The sequence below is a fragment of the Lolium perenne genome, chromosome 1, assembly GCF_019359855.2.
Source record: "Lolium perenne isolate Kyuss_39 chromosome 1, Kyuss_2.0, whole genome shotgun sequence".
NCBI classification, from domain to species: Eukaryota; Viridiplantae; Streptophyta; class Magnoliopsida; order Poales; family Poaceae; genus Lolium; species Lolium perenne.
In genome coordinates this window covers 188,219,341-188,229,635 of record NC_067244.2, presented here as the reverse complement: position 1 = coordinate 188,229,635, position 10,295 = coordinate 188,219,341, and the positions used below count along the sequence as shown (strand labels likewise).

Genomic DNA, 10,295 nt, shown 5'->3' with positions numbered 1-10,295 from the left:
TTCTTAGATTACGATCTATTGTATCTCTGTATCGAATCCTTGTGATCTCTTTGGTGACTTCTATCAATTGTTGATTTTTTGCTTGCACTTCTACCTTTGGGTCTTTTGCTTGCACTTCTACCAACCTTGATCTTTTCACCCTTCTAGATTTCTTGGATTCGACTCGCCGATCTTTCTCTCGGGACTTCTACTTTGTGTCTTTTCCTTGAGAGCTTCTATCGGGAAGGTGGTTCGGGCCTTCGAGAACAAACCGGATTGTATCGGGTTATTTGTGTGTGTTCATCGTGTTCTCGTGTTCATCCCTCACCCCCTCGTGTTCTTGGTCGAATTCGTGAGATCGGGCAACCCACACGGGTTCAGCCCCCATCAGAATCTGTAAATCATCTCTTCCCATACCTGATACCAAAAGCATTTTCCCAAGAAAACAGATTATACAAATCATACATTTCGTTCAGAGAGTCAAAGCTCATCCCAAGCTCAAGCTTAATCACAGTTTCAGACTGGTTTGGAGCGAACTCTGTGACAGACTGTTCAAGCGCCTGGCCAAGGTGTCCACTCTACTGGTGCATTGCCAATCCTGAGCCTGCAAAATCATAGTAACACCATGAACATTACCAAGATTTTTTCATCCAAAACTTTTTCTGAACTGTAATATACTGCGCGCCACATTTCTCATGATATTACTACCGGTTCCTACATGGGGGAATGATGTTAAGCTGATATATACCTTTTTGACCATCCTGGTGCTTTGGGATCGGGCTTCACTACGGAGTACGAACTGAGTTGATTCTTGCCTTACACTCTCTTCTGAATCGCCTGACTGAACTGCTTCATCTCCAACCTCCATAACAACCTTCAAACCAATCGCCGACTCTGCTGGTGCCACAAGCTTAATTTGCAACGACAGCGGAGGCTTCCCCGTCGCCATGCTGCACCACATCTTCCCTGTTGAGATACACTGGATCGAAGTTCTCGCTGGCACCTTCGTACACTGCAGCCCTGCCACATAACCCAAACATGAGCTCCACTAGATGCACAACAATCGCGAGAGAAATCAACTGCCAAATGAGCACCAACACCGGAGCCTACATCAACATACCCGGGTACTGGATCTAGGGGAAATCCATCGCTGGAGGCTGCTGGAACTCCAAATCGCCTCTCATGCGCCTCGACATCCAAATCTCCTGCGGCGGCTGCTGAAACGGTATCCCCTTTGGAGATGGCGTATCTGCCTACCTACCAGTGAACTCTTCAACTAAATGCTCTAATTTTTTACTATCAGTACATGAAAAATGAACGGCTGTGCCACCAGCACATGTCTACTGTTCTTACCCGCCAGCCGCACGATAGGCTCACCTCCGTTAAGACCATATCCACCGGCAGTCCCTAAATAGTCACCGGCAGGGGCACCGGCACTACCGCCGGCACAACATCCTCTATTTAGGGATGCTGCTCCTACACCGGTGCCCCCCATACGCCAGTCCCGATAGATTTTGAAATTTAAAATGATATTTAAAAACCTAAATTCATACGAAATTCATACAAACTTTATACAAAAGTAGCTCGAATTTAAACATAACTAAAATTTAAACTTAATCATGATCTACTGGCCGTCGGTTGGGGCGCTCGACGACCCTGCCTCGTCGTCGTTCTTCGCCATTGCCGCTTGCGTCCGTGCCGCTTCTCCTCCCTTGTTTCGCGCATCAGTTGAGCATGGCGGCCGGCGTCGCAGGGGCTTGCCAGCAGCGCTGTCCCCGCGCTTCCAGCTTTTTCCGAGAAGCTTCGATCTCGGCGCACCTCGCCTGTTGGCGGGCGAACGCCTCGTAGTGGCGATAAGCGTTGAGCTCTGCGAGCTTCTGTCGCTCCGCCTCCATGAGGCGGCGTCCCGCCTCCTCCGTGGCTGCTCGCTGGTGCGGGATGTTGAGGACGTGCTCGAGGTTCGCGTCGTTGACGAACTCGCACTGCTCCTCCTTCAACCGCTGGTATCGTTGCACGTTCAGCGACGTGAGGATCGCCGTTTGCTCCGGGTGGGCGGGGGCCTACGGCGGCTCGCCCGACTGCGATGCCTCCTCCGCCGCCTCTGCTTCCGCGTCTGCGACGTAGACCTCGTGCCACGCCGCGAACCGTGGATCCTCGTCCTCGTCGGAGTTGTACTCCGTGTCGGCCTGCGGCTCCGGCTCCGGCTGCGGTGGTGGTGGAGGTAGCGCGCGGCCGTTGAGGCCAAGCATCGAGTAGGTGGTCTTCAAACGGCGCGGCATTTTGATGTGGAGAGGAGAGAATGGAGCGGCGGTGGTGGAGATGAGAGGAGAGAATGGAGCGGCGATGGTGGACGGCGTACCTACTATATAGCGATGGCAACTATCCACATTTATGACAACTGGACGCCGCGTGGCCAGTCGCTGCCCTCATGGCTGCCTCGGTTTTCGCACGGGAGACCATTAAACGCCGACGACCAACCTTCCCGCGTCGGCTGATGCGAACCGTCGCGTCCTCTCGCTGACAAGGCGCTCCCACCAGCGAAAACCGTCGTTCCGCGAGGCGCCGACGCGCTCGATTCGCGCCCTTGACCAAGGGGCCGGCACGGGGATTCCGGCGATTCTATTGGGATCGAAAAATGGTCGGCGCCGTTTGGAGCGCGCTGGTGCGAGCCCAAAAACGACACCGACTCCCAAATCGCTATTGGAGCTGCAGCCGGGACCGCTGGTGAAGATGGTGTAACAGCTTTCGCTACGCAGACCTGGGTATGCTACGCGTACAACACTGTTCGTGCCCAGTGTTACTGACTGATGGAGATCAGGTGACATGCAAACGGCATGTCACCGTGTACCCAGCGGCCTCAAATCCAACGTCCAACCAAGATCCAACGGAGGGACACACAGCATAATATTCCAACGCAAAAAAGGCAACCAGCGGAGTCAAAGGAGGACCAAAAAGTGGAGGGCGCGGCTCAGCTCCTCTTCTCGCGCGGGAAGAGGGAGGGATTGGCGCGGCGATTCGCCGGCGCCTCCTCTTCTCGCGCGCTTCGCCGGCGGCCCCCGCTCTCCACCGCGCCAACCCGTCGAGCACCGCCGCTGAGGAGCGCCACTCGGCAACCAGCGTCGTCCGCCGCGCCAACCCGTCGAGCGCCGCCGCGGGAACCAGTGACGAGCGCCGGCCGCTGCGGGAACCAAGGGACGAGCGCTCGATGACCCAAGGACGAGCGCCGGCCGCCGCGGTAGCCAAGCAGGGAGGAGTGCCGGCCGCCGCGGTAGCGCGCCTGACGGACGAGCGCCCGACGCTTCACAGGTAAATTCTATTTCCAACTTGTTTTTCTCTGCAGTTGATTAGATGCAGGCATTCCGATGATCAGAATCTGCATTATCTTCAGGTTTCCATGTCTGAAATCTGCAAGGTCCTATGTTCTCTATGTAGGAGTTTGCAAAAATTTCGGTTGTGTCCTGTGCTTTTTTGCATGTATGCAGGGCAGATAAATACATGTTGTATTTTTACTAAAATTATATCCACACATGTCTTGTTCAATATTTGATACATAACATTACTTTTCTGGCATGGCATAGTGGGCTTGCAGTGTATATTCAGATTGCATTTGTAAGATATATATATGTAGTGTTGCTTTTACCTTGTTCCACTAATTTGTATACACTGTTTTTTAATTTGGCAGAATTGAGTGTTGTGCGATGGGATCGATTGGCACCGGGATACCCGAAGTTGGTATGCGGTTCAGAAATTCGGATGAGGCTTGGGAGTTCTGGATGCAATATGGTGGTCACATAGGCTTTGATGTGAGGAAAAGAAATACCATCAAAAGCAGAACTGATGGAACAATCACTTCATGTAGGTTTGTTTGTTCCAATGAAGGTATTCGAAGGAAAAGTCAAATAGATCATGAGCCGAAGCGCATTAGAGCTGAAACAAGAACCAATTGTAAAGTTCGGATGATTGTTTCATTTGATCTGAGTGGCCAAATTTTTTGAAGTCACCGAAGTTGATTTGGAACACAATCACCTCCTTCAATTGCCGCAAACCTGTTACTTGTTGGCATCACAAAGGAAGATTTCAGATGTGCAAGCTTTAGAGATAGAAACAGCCGATGATTCTGGAATTATGCCAAAAGCTTCACATGAGTTTGCATGTCGTCTAGCTGGTGGGAAGTTCAATGTTGGTTACACTTTGACTGACCAGAAGAATCATCTGCGAACCAAGCGGCAGCGGGAGATGGCTTATGGACAGGCCGGTAGTATGTTGAAGTTCTTTCGTGACAAGATATGTGAGAATCCATCATTCCAATATCATTTGCAGTTGGATTGTGAGGAGCATATAGCCAACATATTCTGGGTTGATGCTAAAATGCTACTTGACTATGCACACTTTGGTGATGTTGTCACTTTTGACACTACATTTGGCACGAACAAAAAGTATAGGCCATTTGGTATTTTTCTTGGGCTCAATCAGTTTAGAGAAACAACCATTTTTGGTGCTGCATTGATGTTTGATGAAACACGCGACTCATTTATATGGCTCTTTGAGACATTTCTAGCCGCACACAATGGAAGGCAGCCTAGAACTATCTATACCGATCAAGATGCAGCAATGGGAGGAGCCATAGAGAAGGTCTTCACAGAATCATATCATGGACTGTGTACATTTCATATCATGCAAAATGCTGTCAAACATTTAACTCAAGTGGGAGTGGAGGATGAAGTGGAGGATGAAGTGGAGGATGAAGAAAAAGAGCCTCATATTCTCACAGATTTTGGTGCTTGTATGTATGGATATGAGGACAAGGCGGCATTTGAAGAAGCGTTTGACAATATGAGGCTCAAAGTGCATAAGCAAACTTGGTTAGATATCATCTACAAGGTGAAAGAAAAATGGACAGAATGTTATATGAGAGATGTCTTTAGCTTGGGAGTGAGAAGTACACAATTAAGTGAGAGCTTCAACAATTCGTTGAAAAATCATTTGAAATCAGATTTTCATATTCTTCGGTTCTTGATGCATTTTGAGAGGACGGTGGAAGTAAAAAGAACAAAGGAATTGCAATCTGAATTCAATGCAAGAAAATATATACAAAGAATTAAGATGTTCACTCCTATGTTGGTGGAAGCAAGCAAAGTGTACACTTCGATTATATTTGAAGCTTTCCAAGGTGAGTATGAAAGATCAACGGCTGCATGTTGTAGAGTATTGGATGGAAATAACAGATTTGCCGTTGCTATTGCGAGTTTGCATGGTGATTTAGAGTTTGGGGAGGAGCGCATAGTGATAGGTGATCCTTTGACCAAAACGGTTTCATGTAGTTGTGGAATGTTCAATAGGACGGGGATATTGTGTGGACATGGTCTAAAAGTCCTTGATTTGATGAATATAAAGACATTGCCGACACATTATGTCTTGAAGAGATGGACTAGAGAAGCTCGCAATGGAAGTATACAAGATAAGGAAGGAAGGAAAGTGGTAGAAAATCCAAAACTTGAAGCTCAACTTCGGTACAGGGATTTATCTCATCAATTTCACAATGTGGCGCATAGAGCAGCCAGCTCCCCACAGTGTTGTGTGCTATTGGCCAATGCACTTGCCTCAGTTGCACCTAGCATACATGAAATACTCAATGCCACTAGTACTATGGATGAACCATATAAAGATAAAGAGAATGTTGACCCAAATGTGCAACAAATAGATGAATTGCTTACAGCTGCACAACTGAAGAAAAAGGAGGTTCCGGCAATAAAATTAAGGAGAAAGACAACTTGGCTTGATAAGTTACTCAAGGGGAAGCGTAAACCATTGAAAGCTACCGCACCGACCAAAAAGGGAGAAAATGTATGCTACAATTGGTACATGATATGTTGTTATTCTTCATTTGTAAACTAATTACTATACTTTTCATTGGCAGCCCAAAAAGGAGGATGGTGTGCAACAAAAGAAGAAGGATGGTGTGCCAAAAAAGAAGAAGGATGGTGTGCAACAAAAGAAGAAGGATGATGTACAGCCTCAAGTATTACTGGAGAAATGTACCAACACCAAAGAAGTAAATATGGAGCCTCAAGGGTACAATGCTATCATGAGTTTCACCCAGCTCTTGACGGCTCCGCCTTGTGGTCAGGATGATCTGTTCTAGCGTGCAAGCTCGCTAGAAGTATTTTGGACATAGTTAAGTATAATATTTTGGGCTAACTATATTCGTCTTTTGGGGCCTAAGTGTACAAATCAAATGGCACTAAATGGCTGTGAAGAGCTCACTGAATTCACTTGACAGAGATACTGAAACTTTTGAATTACTTGTGATGAAGTGGGTTGTACTGAATCTAAATAGTGATGAATGGCATGTCTAAATTTCTTATGAATATGAATGGAAACAGTATATTTGACTGTTGTTTGTACTGTTTCTGGACTAAAAGGCTGATGTTTATATTTTGTATTGTTCAAAACTGAATTTCTTGTGAATTTGAGTGCAAACAGTGTTTTTCACTGTTGCTTGCACTGTTTCCGGACTAAAAGGTTGATGTTTGTATTTGTTTTGTTCAAAATTGTTGTTTGTACTGTTGAATGACTGAAAGATTTATATATGTATCATATAAAGTTTAAAACTGTGAAGTTTCAGAGCAATACTGGGAAGTTTCGGAGCAAAACTGTGAAGTTTCAGAGCATCTGGGCTGAAAACTGTGAAGTGGATGTTGTTTTTGCCTTAAACTACTGCTGCTGGGTACACGAAGACATGCCGTTTGCATGTCACCTGATCTCCCTCCGTTACTGACACGAACTGTCCCTACTGCACACATCTCGAGATGATTTGGACGGTCAACAAAACGAGCTCAGTTGAGCTCGGGAGCAGAAACACCCCTCTCCTAAATCATCTCAATTTGCTTTGGTTTCCGGTTTTCGGGCTTTCTCAGGTTTTTTCGGTTCTTGTTTGTTTTTTTTCGTTTTTTTCCTGGTTTTTCTGATTTCGAAATTTGCTTTTGTTCTGATTTAAAAAAGGTTCATATTATAAAATTGTTCAAATTTGATTTTTTTCAAATTTAAAATTTGTTCAAATCTGAATTTCTTTGATTTTAAAATTCTTTGTTTTCAAATTGTTTGGTTTTTTGTATTTGTTCAATTTTGATATTTTTTCCATTTAAAATTTTGTTCGTATTTTGAAATCTAAACAAAACGAAAGAAAAGAATGAAACAGTAGGTTTATTGGGCCACGTTTGGAGCGGCCCAGGAGGAAGAACTTTAAGCGAAGCAACCTTCACTCCCGCTAAATGCGGTGGATAGGCGCTCCCTGAGTTGCGAGGCGTCGAGCCGCAGGCGAAACGCACCATCTCCACTCGTCCGCCAAAGGCCTAGCCTTCTGGTAAGTTCGACGCCAAAAATGGCGCCCAACCACGATCACTAAATTAGTATTTCGGTCCGCCCAGCCCAACTCTTTATAGTATAAAAATAAGCTAGCGGGGTGATACGTCTCAAACGTATCTATAATTTCTTATGTTCCATGCTAGTTTTATGACAATACTCACACGTTTTATATACACTTTATATCATTTATACGCATTTTCCGGCACTAACCTATTAACAAGATACCGAAGCGCCAGTTCCTGTTTTCTGCTGTTTTTGGTTTCAGAAATCCTACACAGGAAATATTCTCGGAATTGGACGAAACAAAAGCCCAGGGTCTTATTTTCCACGGAGCTTTCCAGAAGACCGAAGGAGATACGGAGTGGGGCCACGAGGTGGCGACCTCACCAGGCGGCGCGGCTAGGAAGGGGCCCGCGCCGGCCTATGGTGTGGAGCCCTCATGCCTCTCCCGACTCTGCCCTTCCGCCTATTTATTCCCTCCGTCGCGAAAACCCTATGACGGAGAGCCACGATACGGAAAAAGTTCCAGAGACGCCGCCGCCACCAATCCCATCTCGGGGGATTCAGGAGATCGCCTTCGGCACCCTGCCGGAGAGGGGAATCATCACCCGAAGGACTCTACATCACCATGATCGCCTCCGGACTGATGTGTGAGTAGTTCATCCTTGGACTGTGGGTCCATAACAGTAGCTAGATGGTTGTCTTCTCCTCTTGTGCTATCATGTTAGATATTGTGAGCTGCCTATCATGATCAAGATCATCTATTTTTAATGCTACATGTTGTGTTTGTTGGGATCCGATGAATATGGAATACTATGTCAAGTTGATTATCAATCTATCATATATGTGTTGTTTATGATCCTGCATGCTCTCAGTTGCTAGTAGAGGCTCTGGCCAAGTTGATACTTGTGACTCCAAGAGGGAGTATTTATGCTCGATAGTGGGTTAATGCCTCCATTGAATCTGGGACAGTGACAGAAAGTTCTAAGGTTGTGAATGTGCTGTTGCCACTAGGGATAAAACATCAATGCTTTGTCTAAGGATATTTGTGTTGATTACATTACGCACCATACTTAATGCAATTGTCTGTTGTTTGCAACTTAATACTGGAAGGGGTGCGGATGCTAACCCGAAGGTGGACTTTTTAGGCATAGATGCATGCTGGATAGCGGTCTATGTTATTTGTCGTAATGCCCTAAGTAAATCATATTAGTCATCATGATATGTATGTGCATTGGTATGCTCTCTCTATTTGTCAATTGCCCAACTGTAATTTGTTCACCCAACATGCTATTTCTTATTGGAGAGACACCACTAGTGAACTGTGGTCCCCGGTCCATTCTTTTACATCTGAATACAATCTACTGCAATCATTGTTCTCTACTGTTCTTTGCAAACAAACATCATTTTCCACACCATACGTTTAATCCTTTGTTTACAGCAAGCTGGTGAGATTGACAACCTCACTGTTAAGTTGGGGCAAAGTATTTTGATTGTGTTTGCAGGTTCCACGTTGGCGCCGGAATCCCTGGTGTTGCGCCGCCCTACACTCCGTCACCAACAATCTTCACGTGGACTTCGTCTCCTACTGGTTCGATAACCTCGGTTTCTTACTGAGGGAAACTTGCTGTTGTACGCATCACACCTTCCACTTGGAGTTCTCAACGGGTGTGTGCTTTACATGTCATCAAGCTAAATTTCTAGCGCCGTTGCCGGGGAGATCAAGACACGCTGCAAGGGGAGTCTCCCACATCCAATCTCTTTACTTTGTTTATTGTCTTGCTTTACTTTACTTTATTTACTGCTTTGTTTGCTTTCTTTATATCAAAAATACAAAAAAATTAGTTACATGCTTTACTTTATTTACTGTCTTGTTTGCTTTCTTCATATCAAAAACACAAAAAAATTAGTTACTTGCATTTACTTTATTTTATTTAGTTTGCTTTACTTATTTACTATTGCTAAAAATGAGTAATCCTGAAGTTGAAGTTCGTTCGTTTAAGCAACAAGGGGGAGAATGTTTTAAAGATGCTTGGCATAGAATTATTGATGCTCATCATAGGTGCACTAAGAAACACTCCACTATTATCCTACATAGGAACTTTTATGTTGGTATCTCTAGCTGGAATAGGTATGTTCTTCATACTCTTGCGGGAGGTAATTTCTTAGGCACTCCTGCTTTAGAAGCTAGTTGCATTATTGAGAGTCTAGTTGGAATACCACCTGTTAATGAAGCTAAAATTGAAATTTCTCTTGAAGATGTTATGAAAAAGTTGGAGGCCATAGAGAAAAATCTTCCAAGTGCTGAGACTAAATTGGGAATATTACTTGATAATACTGATAAACTTGATAAATCTCTAAGTGGAATTAATGAGAGAATCGCCGTCTTAGAAACTTGTGCTACTCATGATAATCAAACCCGTAGAATTAGTGAACTTGAAGAAGATATGGGAACCTTGGGTTCAACTTTTTCTTCTCTTAAGTTTAAGGAGAAAGCTTATGTGGGTAAGGAGCAAAAGTTCATGTATGTCTCTAAGGTGCCTAAGCCAAAAAAACTATTATAAGCCTAAAATTGATAAAGCCCCTAGTACCACTATGGGAAATTTAGATAATGGAACATCTAAGATACCTATTGTGATAAGTTGTGAAAATTATGATGTTGATGCTTCATCTCTTGATAATACTTGATTCACACTTTCTGTGCCTAGCTGAAAGGCGTTAAAGAAAAGCGCTTATGGGAGACAACCCATTATTTTACTTCTGCAATTTTTGTTTTATATTTGTTTCTTGGAAGTTGTTACTACTGTAGCAACCTCTCCTTATCTTTATTTTATTGAATTGTTGTGCCAAGTAAAGTATTTAGCCATGGATAGGGGTGCGTGGAAGTTAGCTATCCACGTTCCGGAACCATGACTTGGCTTCGAGATCTTATGGGTTTCAACTCTAGCCTA

The 10,295-nt window shown here is 44.8% G+C and overlaps 1 long non-coding RNA gene and 1 pseudogene across 1 annotated transcript; one reads left to right on the top strand and one right to left on the bottom strand.

The window, feature by feature from the left end:
* Positions 1 to 395: 395 nt before the first annotated feature.
* LOC127307812 (uncharacterized) lies at positions 396 to 1,233 on the bottom strand. Its single transcript, XR_007855878.2, has 3 exons — positions 1,100 to 1,233; positions 728 to 999; positions 396 to 583 (listed from the first exon to the last, which is right to left on the bottom strand). It is a non-coding gene; the product is annotated as an uncharacterized lncRNA (long non-coding RNA).
* A 2,444-nt stretch (positions 1,234 to 3,677) lies between these two features.
* On the top strand, positions 3,678 to 6,330 carry LOC127307735 (protein FAR1-RELATED SEQUENCE 5-like; annotated as a pseudogene).
* Positions 6,331 to 10,295: the final 3,965 nt, after the last annotated feature.